Source organism: Pelodiscus sinensis, chromosome 4 (genome assembly GCF_049634645.1).
Source record: "Pelodiscus sinensis isolate JC-2024 chromosome 4, ASM4963464v1, whole genome shotgun sequence".
In the NCBI taxonomy this organism is placed as follows: domain Eukaryota; kingdom Metazoa; phylum Chordata; order Testudines; family Trionychidae; genus Pelodiscus; species Pelodiscus sinensis.
Genome location: NC_134714.1, coordinates 86711398 through 86728683, shown reverse-complemented (window position 1 = coordinate 86728683; position 17286 = coordinate 86711398).

The following is a 17286-nucleotide window of genomic DNA, read 5'->3' as shown; positions in this document are numbered from 1 at the left end:
ACGGTCAGGGCAGTGTGTGTGTGTATGCTTCCGAGAAAAGGTTTAACGTCTGTGTTTTTACTGCTAGGACTGGGGTCCCGTCGCAGAGGGTGGCCAGCAGGCCAACAGATGCCTCGTTATATAGGAAGAGCTTATTACACCTTTGATTTTAACTGTTAGAACACAAAGTTCCTTCGCAGCGGGCAGCCTGGGAAAGGCTGGAAAGGTGCCTCAACGGATCTTGTCACCTGGGAGTGACACAGATCCAAACGCTTAAGCTCTCTTTATGTCTGTCTTTTTATGACCGGCTGAAGTTCTTTTAAATTGTGCTTGGTTCTGTTACAGCAACTGAAGGAGTCAGGTTAAAACTTAAACAGTTACAGGTTTATTAAAAGACTTATAAAGCATATGGTTACAATGGCTATTGCTCTATTTCTTAAATGCTAAGAATTACAGATTTTAAAAATGGTTACAAAGAAAATAAAGATAGAAAATAGAAATAATGGTACCAAGTGACAGCTTAATCTTTAAAGAGCTCTAAGTCTATGTATATATACACTTAAGCAAAGGACCACATCCAGGTACAATTTATACCCCTTTCTGTGCCTCTTGACTCCAGCGTGTCAGGCCAGGGCCGGTCTCTCAATTCCTAGGAAAGACGAATACGAGGTGGGCGTCCCCTTGGAACCTCGGGAGATCAAACACTAAACCCGACCAGCAGATAGATGGTAGATTGACACTCAGAGAAAATGCGCTGCTGGACTTATCTTTATACCCCTGGGGGCCCGTATTCTCTTTCTTATCTAAGATGCCGAATTGTACTGGTCCGTTTTGTGGCGCCAGTTCTTACAAGCAAGTTTCAAGTTAATTTACACTTGCAAGAGAGATAACTAAATTGTGAGCACTAGACATTTTTTTTACTGGGCGAGAGATTCCTCCCCTGCGGATGGATGTGTGTTCGTATCAATATGGGATTCAGTCAAGGGCACTCCTTGGCAGCCTCTTGGTCAGCAATTGGCGTACCTCTGTTTACAGCTATTCACGGTCACACAGCATGGGCCTTCTGCTCTGTGTGCCCTGTATGCTCTAAGCAAGCAAAAATAGATGTTACAAAAAGGTGTTTCTGTCTAGCTACACCGCTCTACAGCTGATCTGCAATCAGCTGTTCAGGCCCCGCCCAGGCACGTCTTTTGAGACTGCCTATTGGCGGAGGCTCTTCTGTTGCCTTAAAGCAACAGCTGCTCTTTCCTTTTTGCTACATTGGATCCTCTGCTATCGGCTGGGGATCTGCTCCGCTGGATCTGGATCTGGATCTGGACCTTTGCTCTGCATCTGCATGGTCTGCTGGCCCCCCGCCCTCCTCCAGCGTCTGCTGCCCCCCCAGCAGACCAGGGAGACGCCGAGCAAAGCCGTGGGGAGCAAAGCCACTCCGCGTCTCCCTGGTCCGCTGGGGGGAACCCCCAGCGGACCAGGGAGACGCGGAGCGTACTTTCTCGCTGCGGCTTTGCTCTGCCTTTCCCTGGTCTCCTGGGGGAGGTTTTTGCAAAGGCAGCATTGGCAACCTGCCGCTTTTTCTCATTTTCATTTTTTTTTTAAATCAAGAACGGGAGTGAGGGATGGGAAGAGCAGAGGCAAAGACAGAAAGACTACGGAGAGAGGGGGCGGAGCCTGTCTGCAGATGAGCCCCGGGGGCTGCCGGGAATGGAGGAAAGCAGGAGGGAGGGAGGGAGGCGGGTGAGCGCCTGATTAAGCAACCGCCGTGGGATCGAATCCTTTGCTCCCTGGGACCTGATCGGATCCAGCCCTTTTTAGGGCTTCTGACACCAAAACTCTGCAATCAACAGCCTTATTTCTAGGCCCCTTGGAAACGGCTCCAGAGCCTTTCTATTCCCCCGCGCTGGGGGATGTCTTGGGAGGGGGAGAGTACGTCTGTGTGCGCCGTAAGGTGAGGTAAGCTGGAGTGTAGTATCCGCCCGAGGTCCTGTTTGAAGATCGCCTGATTAAGCAACCGCCTGGGATCGAATCCTTTGCTCCCTGGGACCCGGTCTGATCCAGCCCTTTTTAGGGCTTCTGACACCAAAACTCTGCAATCAACAGCCTTATTTCTAGGCCCCTTGGAAACCGCTCCGGAGCCTTAAAGGCTCCAGTTGTGTGCGGTTTCTTTTTTTTAGCCTGGAAGGGATTTAAACCCCTACCGCGGTTTTTCTGCCGGCCGCTCTACAGCTGATCTGCAATCAGCTGTTCGGGCCCCGCCCAGGCACGTCCTTTGAGACTGCCTATTGGCGGAGGCTCTTCTGTTGCCTTAAAGCAACAGCTGCTCTTTCCTTTTTGCTGCACTGGATCCTCTGCTATCGGCTGTGGATCTGCTCCGTTGGATCTGGATCTGGATCTGGACATTTGCTCCGCGTCTCCCTGGTGTACTGGCCCCCTGCCGCCCCCCCCCTGTCTGCTGCCCCCCCAGCAGACCAGGGAGACTCCGAGCAATGCTGCAGGGAGCAAAGCCACTCCGCGTCTCCCTGGTCCGCTGGGGGTTCCCCCCAGCGGACCACGGAGACGCGGAGCGTACTTTCTCGCTACGGCATTGCTCTGCCTCTCCCTGGTCTCCTGGGGGAGGTTTTTCCAAAGGCAGCATTGGCAAGCCGCCGCTTTTTTTCATTTTCCATTTTTTTTTTTAAATCAGGAACGGGAGTGGGGGCTCGGAAGAGCAGAGGCAAAGACAAAAAGACTGTGGGGAGAGGGGGCGGAGCCTGTCTGCAGATGAGCCCCGGGGGCTGCCGGGAAGGGAGGAAGGCTGGAGGGAGGGAGGGAGGAGAGCTGGGCGCCGCCCAGAGGGACCCTGGCACCCCACCACCACCTGGGCCTCCCTGGGGCGAGGGAGGGTAGGCCGGAAGAGGCACGCGGGGTGGGTGAGTCGGTCGGTCTCGCTCCGGTCGCCGTGAGCGAGGAGAGGGTGGCGGACGGTGAGCGAGCGGGCGGGACTTAGAAAATTTCTATTCCCCCGCGCTGGGGGATGTCTTGGGAGGGGGAGAGTACGTCTGTGTGCGCCGTAAGGTGAGGTAAGCTCGAGTGTAGTATCCGCCCGGGGTCCTGTTTGAAGATCGCCTGATTAAGCAACCGCCTGGGATCGAATCCTTTGCGCCCTGGGACCCGGTCTGATCCAGCCCTTTTTAGGGCTTCTGACACCAAAACTCTGCAATCAACAGCCTTATTTCTAGGCCCCTTGGAAACCGCTCCGGAGCCTTAAAGGCTCCAGTTGTGTGCGGTTTCTTTTTTTTAGCCTGGGAGGGATTTAAACCCCTACCGCGGTTTTTCTGCCGGCCGCTCTACAGCTGATCGGCAATCAGCTGTTCGGGCCCCACCCAGGCACGTCCTTTGAGACTGCCTATTGGCGGAGGCTCTTCTGTTGCCTTAAAGCAACAGCTGCTCTTTCCTTTTTGCTGCACTGGATCCTCTGCTATCGGCTGTGGATCTGCTCCGTTGGATCTGGATCTGGATCTGGACATTTGCTCCGCGTCTGCCTGGTCTACTGGCCCCCTGCCGCCCCCCCCCCCCGTCTGCTGCCCCCCCAGCAGACCAGGGAGACTCCGAGCAATGCTGCAGGGAGCAAAGCCACTCCGCGTCTCCCTGGTCCGCTGGGGGGAACCCCCAGCGGACCAGGGAGACGCGGAGCGTACTTTCTCGCTGCGGCATTGCTCTGCCTCTCCCTGGTCTCCTGGGGGAGGTTTTTCCAAAGGCAGCATTGGCAAGCCGCCGCTTTTTTTCATTTTCCATTTTTTTTTTTTAAATCAGGAACGGGAGTGAGGGCTCGGAAGAGCAGAGGCAAAGACAAAAAGACTGTGGGGAGAGGGGGCGGAGCCTGTCTGCAGATGAGCCCCGGGGGCTGCCGGGAAGGGAGGAAGGCAGGAGGGAGGGAGGGAGGAGAGCTGGGCGCCACCCAGAGGGACCCCGGCGCCCCACCACCACCTGGGCCTCCGTGGGGCGAGGGAGGTGTGACGTAGTGGGGGTACTTGCTGGGCTGTGGTGACCCCTGCTGTCTGGAGCAAGACCCAGCAGGGAAAACCTCGCTAGGCAGAGGTAATGCCAAACTTGTTGAACCAGTGGCCAGACACCCCCCATGGAGAGGAACAAAGGAAGGTGGAATGCTGCCCTGACTGCGGCGCAGGGCTGGAAGGGAATTTAGTTAGTTCCTCGCTGGAAGGCAGGGTATAAGGAGCTGGGGAGGGGGCTGGGACTCCCCTATCTCAAGGAGGGGCACTGAGGCCTCTTAGCCCCAGTTCCTGTAACCAGATTACATCTGTGCTGTGCTGTGCTGGAGGAGCAATAAACCACCCTCAATTCCACTGGCTGGTGCAGTCTGTTTGTGCCATTCCGGGGTGCAGGAGACGGGGAACCGCCAACGCGCCGTCACACTGGTGTCAGAAGTGGGATGCACTGCACCCCGTGGTTGGAGCTTCCAGCGGCGAGCGACAAGGCGCAGGAGAAGCAAGAGCCCTGGAGCCAGGCATGCTGGAGACAGAGTGAAGCGGTTCCTGGGAATCGTGGGGCGCTGCAGCACTAGACTGGTGAGTCTGCACCGAGGGGGCCCGCGGGCAGATGGCCTATGCCCGACTCTTGAAGGCAGAGCTGGTGGAGCTGTGCAGAGAGAGGGGCTTGCCTGTGCAGAAAGCAACCAAGGCCCAGCTGATTGCTCAGCTAGAAGAGAACGACCAGCCACAGGGCCAGGATCTTGTCCCCAGGGGAAGCAGCCAGACCCCCCCTGAGAGTGTGTCTGGCTCAGAGAGGGGGAGGAGTGCTGGAACTCACCGGAGAGATGAGACAGCTTCCCCCAGGAGGCCTGCAAGCTGCAGCCCATCTAGGGCAGGGGCCAGCCAAGCAGAGCTGCGGCGGCTGGAGATCCAGCTGCGGATCAAGGAATTGGAAGTAGAGGACTGAGAGAGGCAGCGGCAGCATGAGCTGGCCATGGCAGAGCGGAGAACCGGCGGGGCACCGGCTGCGCCAAGTGCGGATGGGCCCCAGGGTCCCAGGACTGCCAGATGCTTGGGGAGGCCCGTGGTGGCCCAATTGAAGGACATGGGTGACATAGATGGGTTTCTCAGTGCCTTTGAGAGGGCCTGTGGACTGCAACGGGTTCCCCCAGCTGACTGGCTGCAGGAGCTCATCCCCGCACTGAGCCAGGAGGCGGCCGGAGTGCTCAGTCAGCTGGAGGACCTACAGCCAGGGGATTACAACCGAGTCAAGGAGGCCCTGCTGCACAAGTTCGGGCTGACCCCCGAGATGTACAGGAAGAAGTTCCAGGGGGTACAGAAAGGGCCACGGGAGACCTATGTGGACCTGGCCTCCCCCGCCTGGTGCAATACTGCCGCAAGTGGGTGTCTGGAGTCGGAGCCCAGACCGCAGAGGAGCTGCTCAAGCTGGTCATGATGGAGCAGCTCTATGAAGCGTGCCCACCCAAACTGAGGCTGTGGCTCAAGGACCGGAGACCAGAGAACCCCCAGGAGGCCGGGAGACTGGCGGATGAGTTCATGGAGAGCCGGTCCGGGGGTGAACGGGAGTCCCGGAGAGAAAGAGAATCGCGCAGAGACCAGTTCTCGGCGGAGCAACGGAGAGAGACACCTCCGAGGCGAGCCCCAGGGACCAGGACCAGTCATCGATACCCCAGAGAACCAGCCAGGCCCTGGACAGAGACAGCCCAAAGCCTAACTTGCCATCGCTGTGGGCAAAAAGGCCACAAGAGGGCTCAGTGCACCAGGTCCCAGGACCGGGGACTTTCCAGGGTTAACTGGCTGGGGCGTGAGGAAGAGCAGGCTGCCCCAGAGGCAGGGGCTGGCAGGCAAACCTCAGCTCAGAGAGAGGGGAAGGATGCTCAGTGCACCTCCCCTGGGAGGTCTGATTCTCAGGAGGCGGATTTCTCCGTGTACCGGGTGGGGGCAGGACGGCCCCTGCGGAGCGAGTGCCTCATACCCCTGGAGGTGGATGGTAGGAAGGTGACGGGCTTCTGGGACACGGGGGCAGAGGTGACGCTGGCCCGATCCGATATAGTGGCCCCAGAGCGGATACTACCCCACACGCAGCTGACCCTGAAGGGCATAGACGGGTCCCCGTTTAAGGTGCCTGTAGCCAGGGTGCATCTGAAATGGGGGGCGAAGGAAGGCCTCAAGGAAGTGGGGGTGCACCCGCACTTGCCCACCGAGGTGCTGATGGGGAATGACCTAGAGGAGTGGCCCCATGAATCCCAGCGGGCCCTAGTCACTACCCGGAGCCAGAGCCAGCGGGGGGCTGACAACCTGGGTCCAGGGAAGGACTCCGGGCAGCGTCCTCAGGGTCCCATCCCAGTGGACACGGGGTCCAGCCAGGCTGGGACTCCGGACCTAGGCAGAGGTGGGGGACAGGTCCCGATCCCTGCCTCAGCAGCTGAATTCCAGGCTGAGGTGCAGGCAGACCCCTCCTTGCAGAGGCTGAGGGACCAGGCTGGCCTCCGTGCAGCTCGGCCCCGGGGGAGAGGTGGCCAGGAGAGATTCCTGCGGGGGCGTGGACTCCTGTTCCGTGAATGGCTTCCCCCCAGGAAGGCGAGGGCATGGGGGGTCCAGCGGCAGCTGGTCGTCCCCCGAAAGTATCGCCTCAAGCTGCTGTATTTGGCCCACGATGTCCCCGTTGGGGGCCACCGGGGGATCTGGAGCACGCGGCTGAAGCTGCTCCAGCACTTCTATTGGCTGGGAATCTTTACAGCCGTGCAGCGGTACTGCCGGTCCTGTGACTCCTGCCAGAGGGGCGGGAAGGCCCAAGACAGGAGGAAAGCGGCTTGGGGGTCTCTACCCCAGATAGACCCTCTGGGCTTGCTGAGAGAGTTATGGGAGGGGAAGACCTCCCTGGATGGAGCTTCGGGGGTAGAAGCCGCCCTGGCTGTCCAGAGAAGGCTCACTGGGCTCATGGCCCCGGCCCGAGAGACCCTGGCCAGAGATCAAGGCCAGCGGAAGGGTGGGTGTGACCCCCGAGGACAGGCCTGCGCCAGTCACCCTGGAGCGGGGCGGCGAGTGGACAGAGGGAAGCCAGCTCATGTGGGGCCTTGCCACGGCCGGCCTGAGTGAAGGGGAGCACCCATGTCCCCGGGGCGGGTTCCCACACAGAGGACCCGAACTTCCCTAGGTCACCAGCGGAGTGACCCTGCTCAGTTCGCTCTCGGAGGGGGGAGAACTGTGACGTAGTGGGGGTACTTGCTGGGCTGTGGTGACCCCTGCTGTCTGGAGCAAGACCCAGCAGGGAAAACCTCGCTAGGCAGAGGTAATGCCAAACTTGTTGAACCAGTGGCCAGACACCCCCCATGGAGAGGAACAAAGGAAGGTGGAATGCTGCCCTGACTGGGGGGCAGGGCTGGAAGGGAATTTAGTTAGTTCCTCGCTGGAAGACAGGGTATAAGGAGCTGGGGAGGGGGCTGGGACTCCCCTATCTCAAGGGGGGGCACTGAGGCCTCTTAGCCCCAGTTCCTGTAACCAGATTACATCTGTGCTGCGCTGTGCTGGAGGAGCAATAAACCACCCTCAATTCCACTGGCTGGTGCAGTCTGTTTGAGCCATTTCGGGATGCAGGAGACGGGGAACCCCCAACGTGCCGTCACAGGAGGGTAGGCCGGAAGAGGCACGCGGGGTGGGTGAGTCGGTCGGTCTTGCTCCGGTCGCCGTGAGCCAGGAGAGGGTGGCGGACGGTGAGCGAGCGGGCGGGACTTAGAAAATTTCTATTCCCCCGCGCTGGGGGGTGTCTTGGGAGGGGGAGAGTACGTCTGTGTGCGCCGTAAGGTGAGGTAAGCTCGAGTGTAGTATCCGCCCGGGGTCCTGTTTGAAGATCGCCTGATTAAGCAACCGCCTGGGATCGAATCCTTTGCTCCCTGGGACCCGGTCTGATCCAGCCCTTTTTAGGGCTTCTGACACCAAAACTCTGCAATCAACAGCCTTATTTCTAGGCCCCTTGGAAACCGCTCCGGAGCCTTAAAGGCTCCAGTTGGGTGCGGTTTCTTTTTTTTAGCCTGGAAGGGATTTAAACCCCTACCGCGGTTTTTCTGCCGGCCGCTCTACAGCTGATCTGCAATCAGCTGTTCAGGCCCCGCCCAGGCACGTCCTTTGAGACTGCCTATTGGCGGAGGCTCTTCTGTTGCCTTAAAGCAACAGCTGCTCTTTCCTTTTTGCTGCACTGGATCCTCTGCTATCGGCTGTGGATCTGCTCCGTTGGATCTGGATCTGGATCTGGATCTGGACATTTGCTCTGCGTCTGCCTGGTCTACTGGCCCCCTGCCGCCCCCCCCCCCCCCGTCTGCTGCCCCCCCAGCAGACCAGGGAGACTCCGAGCAATGCTGCAGGGAGCAAAGCCACTCCGCGTCTCCCTGGTCCGCTGGGGGGAACCCCCAGCGGACCAGGGAGACGCGGAGCGTACTTTCTCGCTGCGGCATTGCTCTGCCTCTCCCTGGTCTCCTGGGGGAGGTTTTTCCAAAGGCAGCATTGGCAAGCCGCCGCTTTTTTTCATTTTCATTTTCCTTTTTTTTTTTTTTTTTTTAAATCAGGAACGGGAGTGAGGGCTCGGAAGAGCAGAGGCAAAGACAAAAAGACTGTGGGGAGAGGGGGCGGAGCCTGTCTGCAGATGAGCCCCGGGGGCTGCCGGGAAGGGAGGAAGGCAGGAGGGAGGGAGGGAGGAGAGCTGGGCGCCGCCCAGAGGGACCCCGGCGCCCCACCACCACCTGGGCCTCCCTGGGGCGAGGGAGGGTAGGCCGGAAGAGGCACGCGGGGTGGGTGAGTCGGTCGGTCTTGCTCCGGTCGCCGTGAGCCAGGAGAGGGTGGCGGACGGTGAGCGAGCGGGCGGGACTTAGAAAATTTCTATTCCCCCGCGCTGGGGGGTGTCTTGGGAGGGGGAGAGTACATCTGTGTGCGCCGTAAGGTGAGGTAAGCTCGAGTGTAGTATCCGCCCGGGGTCCTGTTTGAAGATCGCCTGATTAAGCAACCGCCTGGGATCGAATCCTTTGCTCCCTGGGACCCGGTCTGATCCAGCCCTTTTTAGGGCTTCTGACACCAAAACTCTGCAATCAACAGCCTTATTTCTAGGCCCCTTGGAAACCGCTCCGGAGCCTTAAAGGCTCCAGTTGTGTGCGGTTTCTTTTTTTTAGCCTGGAAGGGATTTAAACCCCTACCGCGGTTTTTCTGCCGGCCGCTCTACAGCTGATCTGCAATCAGCTGTTCAGGCCCCGCCCAGGCACGTCCTTTGAGACTGCCTATTGGCGGAGGCTCTTCTGTTGCCTTAAAGCAACAGCTGCTCTTTCCTTTTTGCTGCACTGGATCCTCTGCTATCGGCTGTGGATCTGCTCCGTTGGATCTGGATCTGGATCTGGATCTGGACATTTGCTCTGCGTCTGCCTGGTCTACTGGCCCCCTGCCGCCCCCCCCCCCCCGTCTGCTGCCCCCCCAGCAGACCAGGGAGACTCCGAGCAATGCTGCAGGGAGCAAAGCCACTCCGCGTCTCCCTGGTCCGCTGGGGGGAACCCCCAGCGGACCAGGGAGACGCGGAGCGTACTTTCTCGCTGTGGCATTGCTCTGCCTCTCCCTGGTCTCCTGGGGGAGGTTTTTCCAAAGGCAGCATTGGCAAGCCGCCGCTTTTTTTCATTTTCATTTTCCTTTTTTTTTTTTTTTTTTTTTTTTTAAATCAGGAACGGGAGTGAGGGCTCGGAAGAGCAGAGGCAAAGACAAAAAGACTGTGGGGAGAGGGGGCGGAGCCTGTCTGCAGATGAGCCCCGGGGGCTGCCGGGAAGGGAGGAAGGCAGGAGGGAGGGAGGGAGGAGAGCTGGGCGCCGCCCAGAGGGACCCCGGCGCCCCACCACCACCTGGGCCTCCCTGGGGCGAGGGAGGGTAGGCCGGAAGAGGCACGCGGGGTGGGTGAGTCGGTCGGTCTTGCTCCGGTCGCCGTGAGCCAGGAGAGGGTGGCGGACGGTGAGCGAGCGGGCGGGACTTAGAAAATTTCTATTCCCCCGCGCTGGGGGGTGTCTTGGGAGGGGGAGAGTACATCTGTGTGCGCCGTAAGGTGAGGTAAGCTCGAGTGTAGTATCCGCCCGGGGTCCTGTTTGAAGATCGCCTGATTAAGCAACCGCCTGGGATCGAATCCTTTGCTCCCTGGGACCCGGTCTGATCCAGCCCTTTTTAGGGCTTCTGACACCAAAACTCTGCAATCAACAGCCTTATTTCTAGGCCCCTTGGAAACCGCTCCGGAGCCTTAAAGGCTCCAGTTGTGTGCGGTTTCTTTTTTTTAGCCTGGAAGGGATTTAAACCCCTACCGCGGTTTTTCTGCCGGCCGCTCTACAGCTGATCTGCAATCAGCTGTTCAGGCCCCGCCCAGGCACGTCCTTTGAGACTGCCTATTGGCGGAGGCTCTTCTGTTGCCTTAAAGCAACAGCTGCTCTTTCCTTTTTGCTGCACTGGATCCTCTGCTATCGGCTGTGGATCTGCTCCGTTGGATCTGGATCTGGATCTGGATCTGGACATTTGCTCTGCGTCTGCCTGGTCTACTGGCCCCCTGCCGCCCCCCCCCCCCCCGTCTGCTGCCCCCCCAGCAGACCAGGGAGACTCCGAGCAATGCTGCAGGGAGCAAAGCCACTCCGCGTCTCCCTGGTCCGCTGGGGGGAACCCCCAGCGGACCAGGGAGACGCGGAGCGTACTTTCTCGCTGTGGCATTGCTCTGCCTCTCCCTGGTCTCCTGGGGGAGGTTTTTCCAAAGGCAGCATTGGCAAGCCGCCGCTTTTTTTCATTTTCATTTTCCTTTTTTTTTTTTTTTTTTTTTTTTTAAATCAGGAACGGGAGTGAGGGCTCGGAAGAGCAGAGGCAAAGACAAAAAGACTGTGGGGAGAGGGGGCGGAGCCTGTCTGCAGATGAGCCCCGGGGGCTGCCGGGAAGGGAGGAAGGCAGGAGGGAGGGAGGGAGGAGAGCTGGGCGCCGCCCAGAGGGACCCCGGCGCCCCACCACCACCTGGGCCTCCCTGGGGCGAGGGAGGGTAGGCCGGAAGAGGCACGCGGGGTGGGTGAGTCGGTCGGTCTTGCTCCGGTCGCCGTGAGCCAGGAGAGGGTGGCGGACGGTGAGCGAGCGGGCGGGACTTAGAAAATTTCTATTCCCCCGCGCTGGGGGGTGTCTTGGGAGGGGGAGAGTACGTCTGTGTGCGCCGTAAGGTGAGGTAAGCTCGAGTGTAGTATCCGCCCGGGGTCCTGTTTGAAGATCGCCTGATTAAGCAACCGCCTGGGATCGAATCCTTTGCTCCCTGGGACCCGGTCTGATCCAGCCCTTTTTAGGGCTTCTGACACCAAAACTCTGCAATCAACAGCCTTATTTCTAGGCCCCTTGGAAACCGCTCCGGAGCCTTAAAGGCTCCAGTTGTGTGCGGTTTCTTTTTTTTAGCCTGGAAGGGATTTAAACCCCTACCGCGGTTTTTCTGCCGGCCGCTCTACAGCTGATCTGCAATCAGCTGTTCAGGCCCCGCCCAGGCACGTCCTTTGAGACTGCCTATTGGCGGAGGCTCTTCTGTTGCCTTAAAGCAACAGCTGCTCTTTCCTTTTTGCTGCACTGGATCCTCTGCTATCGGCTGTGGATCTGCTCCGTTGGATCTGGATCTGGATCTGGATCTGGACATTTGCTCTGCGTCTGCCTGGTCTACTGGCCCCCTGCCGCCCCCCCCTCCCCCGTCTGCTGCCCCCCCAGCAGACCAGGGAGACTCCGAGCAATGCTGCAGGGAGCAAAGCCACTCCGCGTCTCCCTGGTCCGCTGGGGGGAACCCCCAGCGGACCAGGGAGACGCGGAGCGTACTTTCTCGCTGCGGCATTGCTCTGCCTCTCCCTGGTCTCCTGGGGGAGGTTTTTCCAAAGGCAGCATTGGCAAGCCGCCGCTTTTTTTCATTTTCATTTTCCTTTTTTTTTTTTTTAAAATCAGGAACGGGAGTGAGGGCTCGGAAGAGCAGAGGCAAAGACAAAAAGACTGTGGGGAGAGGGGGCGGAGCCTGTCTGCAGATGAGCCCCGGGGGCTGCCGGGAAGGGAGGAAGGCAGGAGGGAGGGCGGGAGGAGAGCTGGGCGCCGCCCAGAGGGACCCCGGCGCCCCACCACCACCTGGGCCTCCCTGGGGCGAGGGAGGGTAGGCCGGAAGAGGCACGCGGGGTGGGTGAGTCGGTCGGTCTTGCTCCGGTCTTGCTCCGGTCGCCGTGAGCCAGGAGAGGGTGGCGGACGGTGAGCGAGCGGGCGGGACTTAGAAAATTTCTATTCCCCCGCGCTGGGGGGTGTCTTGGGAGGGGGAGAGTACGTCTGTGTGCGCCGTAAGGTGAGGTAAGCTCGAGTGTAGTATCCGCCCGGGGTCCTGTTTGAAGATCGCCTGATTAAGCAACCGCCTGGGATCGAATCCTTTGCTCCCTGGGACCCGGTCTGATCCAGCCCTTTTTAGGGCTTCTGACACCAAAACTCTGCAATCAACAGCCTTATTTCTAGGCCCCTTGGAAACCGCTCCGGAGCCTTAAAGGCTCCAGTTGTGTGCGGTTTCTTTTTTTTAGCCTGGAAGGGATTTAAACCCCTACCGCGGTTTTTCTGCCGGCCGCTCTACAGCTGATCTGCAATCAGCTGTTCAGGCCCCGCCCAGGCACGTCCTTTGAGACTGCCTATTGGCGGAGGCTCTTCTGTTGCCTTAAAGCAGCAGCTGCTCTTTCCTTTTTGCTGCACTGGATCCTCTGCTATCGGCTGTGGATCTGCTCCGTTGGATCTGGATCTGGATCTGGATCTGGACATTTGCTCTGCGTCTGCCTGGTCTACTGGCCCCCTGCCGCCCCCCCCCCCGTCTGCTGCCCCCCCAGCAGACCAGGGAGACTCCGAGCAATGCTGCAGGGAGCAAAGCCACTCCGCGTCTCCCTGGTCCGCTGGGGGGAACCCCCAGCGGACCAGGGAGACGCGGAGCGTACTTTCTCGCTGCGGCATTGCTCTCCCTGGTCTCCTGGGGGAGGTTTTTCCAATGGCAGCATTGGCAAGCCGCCGCTTTTTTTCATTTTCATTTTCCTTTTTTTTTTTTTTTTTTTTTTTAAATCAGGAACGGGAGTGAGGGCTCGGAAGAGCAGAGGCAAAGACAAAAAGACTGTGGGGAGAGGGGGCGGAGCCTGTCTGCAGATGAGCCCCGGGGGCTGCCGGGAAGGGAGGAAGGCAGGAGGGAGGGAGGGAGGAGAGCTGGGCGCCGCCCAGAGGGACCCCGGCGCCCCACCACCACCTGGGCCTCCCTGGGGCGAGGGAGGGTAGGCCGGAAGAGGCACGCGGGGTGGGTGAGTCGGTCGGTCTTGCTCCGGTCGCCGTGAGCCAGGAGAGGGTGGCGGACGGTGAGCGAGCGGGCGGGACTTAGAAAATTTCTATTCCCCCGCGCTGGGGGGTGTCTTGGGAGGGGGAGAGTACGTCTGTGTGCGCCGTAAGGTGAGGTAAGCTCGAGTGTAGTATCCGCCCGGGGTCCTGTTTGAAGATCGCCTGATTAAGCAACCGCCTGGGATCGAATCCTTTGCTCCCTGGGACCCGGTCTGATCCAGCCCTTTTTAGGGCTTCTGACACCAAAACTCTGCAATCAACAGCCTTATTTCTAGGCCCCTTGGAAACCGCTCCGGAGCCTTAAAGGCTCCAGTTGTGTGCGGTTTCTTTTTTTTAGCCTGGAAGGGATTTAAACCCCTACCGCGGTTTTTCTGCCGGCCGCTCTACAGCTGATCTGCAATCAGCTGTTCAGGCCCCGCCCAGGCACGTCCTTTGAGACTGCCTATTGGCGGAGGCTCTTCTGTTGCCTTAAAGCAACAGCTGCTCTTTCCTTTTTGCTGCACTGGATCCTCTGCTATCGGCTGTGGATCTGCTCCGTTGGATCTGGATCTGGATCTGGATCTGGACATTTGCTCTGCGTCTGCCTGGTCTACTGGCCCCCTGCCGCCCCCCCCCCCCCGTCTGCTGCCCCCCCAGCAGACCAGGGAGACTCCGAGCAATGCTGCAGGGAGCAAAGCCACTCCGCGTCTCCCTGGTCCGCTGGGGGAAACCCCCAGCGGACCAGGGAGACGCGGAGCGTACTTTCTCGCTGCGGCATTGCTCTGCCTCTCCCTGGTCTCCTGGGGGAGGTTTTTCCAAAGGCAGCATTGGCAAGCCGCCGCTTTTTTTCATTTTCATTTTCCTTTTTTTTTTTTTTTTAAATCAGGAACGGGAGTGAGGGCTCGGAAGAGCAGAGGCAAAGACAAAAAGACTGTGGGGAGAGGGGGCGGAGCCTGTCTGCAGATGAGCCCCGGGGGCTGCCGGGAAGGGAGGAAGGCAGGAGGGAGGGAGGGAGGAGAGCTGGGCGCCGCCCAGAGGGACCCCGGCGCCCCACCACCACCTGGGCCTCCCTGGGGCGAGGGAGGGTAGGCCGGAAGAGGCACGCGGGGTGGGTGAGTCGGTCGGTCTTGCTCCGGTCGCCGTGAGCCAGGAGAGGGTGGCGGACGGTGAGCGAGCGGGCGGGACTTAGAAAATTTCTATTCCCCCGCGCTGGGGGGTGTCTTGGGAGGGGGAGAGTACGTCTGTGTGCGCCGTAAGGTGAGGTAAGCTTGAGTGTAGTATCCGCCCGGGGTCCTGTTTGAAGATCGCCTGATTAAGCAACCGCCTGGGATCGAATCCTTTGCTCCCTGGGACCCGGTCTGATCCAGCCCTTTTTAGGGCTTCTGACACCAAAACTCTGCAATCAACAGCCTTATTTCTAGGCCCCTTGGAAACCGCTCCGGAGCCTTAAAGGCTCCAGTTGTGTGCGGTTTCTTTTTTTTAGCCTGGAAGGGATTTAAACCCCTACCGCGGTTTTTCTGCCGGCCGCTCTACAGCTGATCTGCAATCAGCTGTTCAGGCCCCGCCCAGGCACGTCCTTTGAGACTGCCTATTGGCGGAGGCTCTTCTGTTGCCTTAAAGCAACAGCTGCTCTTTCCTTTTTGCTGCACTGGATCCTCTGCTATCGGCTGTGGATCTGCTCCGTTGGATCTGGATCTGGATCTGGATCTGGACATTTGCTCTGCGTCTGCCTGGTCTACTGGCCCCCTGCCGCCCCCCCCCCCGTCTGCTGCCCCCCCAGCAGACCAGGGAGACTCCGAGCAATGCTGCAGGGAGCAAAGCCACTCCGCGTCTCCCTGGTCCGCTGGGGGGAACCCCCAGCGGACCAGGGAGACGCGGAGCGTACTTTCTCGCTGCGGCATTGCTCTGCCTCTCCCTGGTCTCCTGGGGGAGGTTTTTCCAAAGGCAGCATTGGCAAGCCGCCGCTTTTTTTCATTTTCATTTTCCTTTTTTTTTTTTTTTTTTTTTTTTTAAATCAGGAACGGGAGTGAGGGCTCGGAAGAGCAGAGGCAAAGACAAAAAGACTGTGGGGAGAGGGGGCGGAGCCTGTCTGCAGATGAGCCCCGGGGGCTGCCGGGAAGGGAGGAAGGCAGGAGGGAGGGAGGGAGGAGAGCTGGGCACCGCCCAGAGGGACGCCGGCGCCCCACCACCACCTGGGCCTCCCTGGGGCGAGGGAGGGTAGGCCGGAAGAGGCACGCGGGGTGGGTGAGTCGGTCGGTCTTGCTCCGGTCGCCGTGAGCCAGGAGAGGGTGGCGGACGGTGAGCGAGCGGGCGGGACTTAGAAAATTTCTATTCCCCCGCGCTGGGGGGTGTCTTGGGAGGGGGAGAGTACGTCTGTGTGCGCCGTAAGGTGAGGTAAGCTCGAGTGTAGTATCCGCCCGGGGTCCTGTTTGAAGATCGCCTGATTAAGCAACCGCCTGGGATCGAATCCTTTGCTCCCTGGGACCCGGTCTGATCCAGCCCTTTTTAGGGCTTCTGACACCAAAACTCTGCAATCAACAGCCTTATTTCTAGGCCCCTTGGAAACCGCTCCGGAGCCTTAAAGGCTCCAGTTGTGTGCGGTTTCTTTTTTTTAGCCTGGAAGGGATTTAAACCCCTACCGCGGTTTTTCTGCCGGCCGCTCTACAGCTGATCTGCAATCAGCTGTTCAGGCCCCGCCCAGGCACGTCCTTTGAGACTGCCTATTGGCGGAGGCTCTTCTGTTGCCTTAAAGCAGCAGCTGCTCTTTCCTTTTTGCTGCACTGGATCCTCTGCTATCGGCTGTGGATCTGCTCCGTTGGATCTGGATCTGGATCTGGATCTGGACATTTGCTCTGCGTCTGCCTGGTCTACTGGCCCCCTGCCGCCCCCCCCCCCCCCCGTCTGCTGCCCCCCCAGCAGACCAGGGAGACTCCGAGCAATGCTGCAGGGAGCAAAGCCACTCCGCGTCTCCCTGGTCCGCTGGGGGGAACCCCCAGCGGACCAGGGAGACGCGGAGCGTACTTTCTCGCTGCGGCATTGCTCTGCCTCTCCCTGGTCTCCTGGGGGAGGTTTTTCCAAAGGCAGCATTGGCAAGCCGCCGCTTTTTTTCATTTTCATTTTCCTTTTTTTTTTTTTTTTTTTTTAAATCAGGAACGGGAGTGAGGGCTCGGAAGAGCAGAGGCAAAGACAAAAAGACTGTGGGGAGAGGGGGCGGAGCCTGTCTGCAGATGAGCCCCGGGGGCTGCCGGGAAGGGAGGAAGGCAGGAGGGAGGGAGGGAGGAGAGCTGGGCGCCGCCCAGAGGGACCCCGGCGCCCCACCACCACCTGGGCCTCCCTGGGGCGAGGGAGGGTAGGCCGGAAGAGGCACGCGGGGTGGGTGAGTCGGTCGGTCTTGCTCCGGTCACCGTGAGCCAGGAGAGGGTGGCGGACGGTGAGCGAGCGGGCGGGACTTAGAAAATTTCTATTCCCCCGCGCTGGGGGGTGTCTTGGGAGGGGGAGAGTACGTCTGTGTGCGCCGTAAGGTGAGGTAAGCTCGAGTGTAGTATCCGCCCGGGGTCCTGTTTGAAGATCGCCTGATTAAGCAACCGCCTGGGATCGAATCCTTTGCTCCCTGGGACCCGGTCTGATCCAGCCCTTTTTAGGGCTTCTGACACCAAAACTCTGCAATCAACAGCCTTATTTCTAGGCCCCTTGGAAACCGCTCCGGAGCCTTAAAGGCTCCAGTTGTGTGCGGTTTCTTTTTTTTAGCCTGGAAGGGATTTAAACCCCTACCGCGGTTTTTCTGCCGGCCGCTCTACAGCTGATCTGCAATCAGCTGTTCAGGCCCCGCCCAGGCACGTCCTTTGAGACTGCCTATTGGCGGAGGCTCTTCTGTTGCCTTAAAGCAACAGCTGCTCTTTCCTTTTTGCTGCACTGGATCCTCTGCTATCGGCTGTGGATCTGCTCCGTTGGATCTGGATCTGGATCTGGATCTGGACATTTGCTCTGCGTC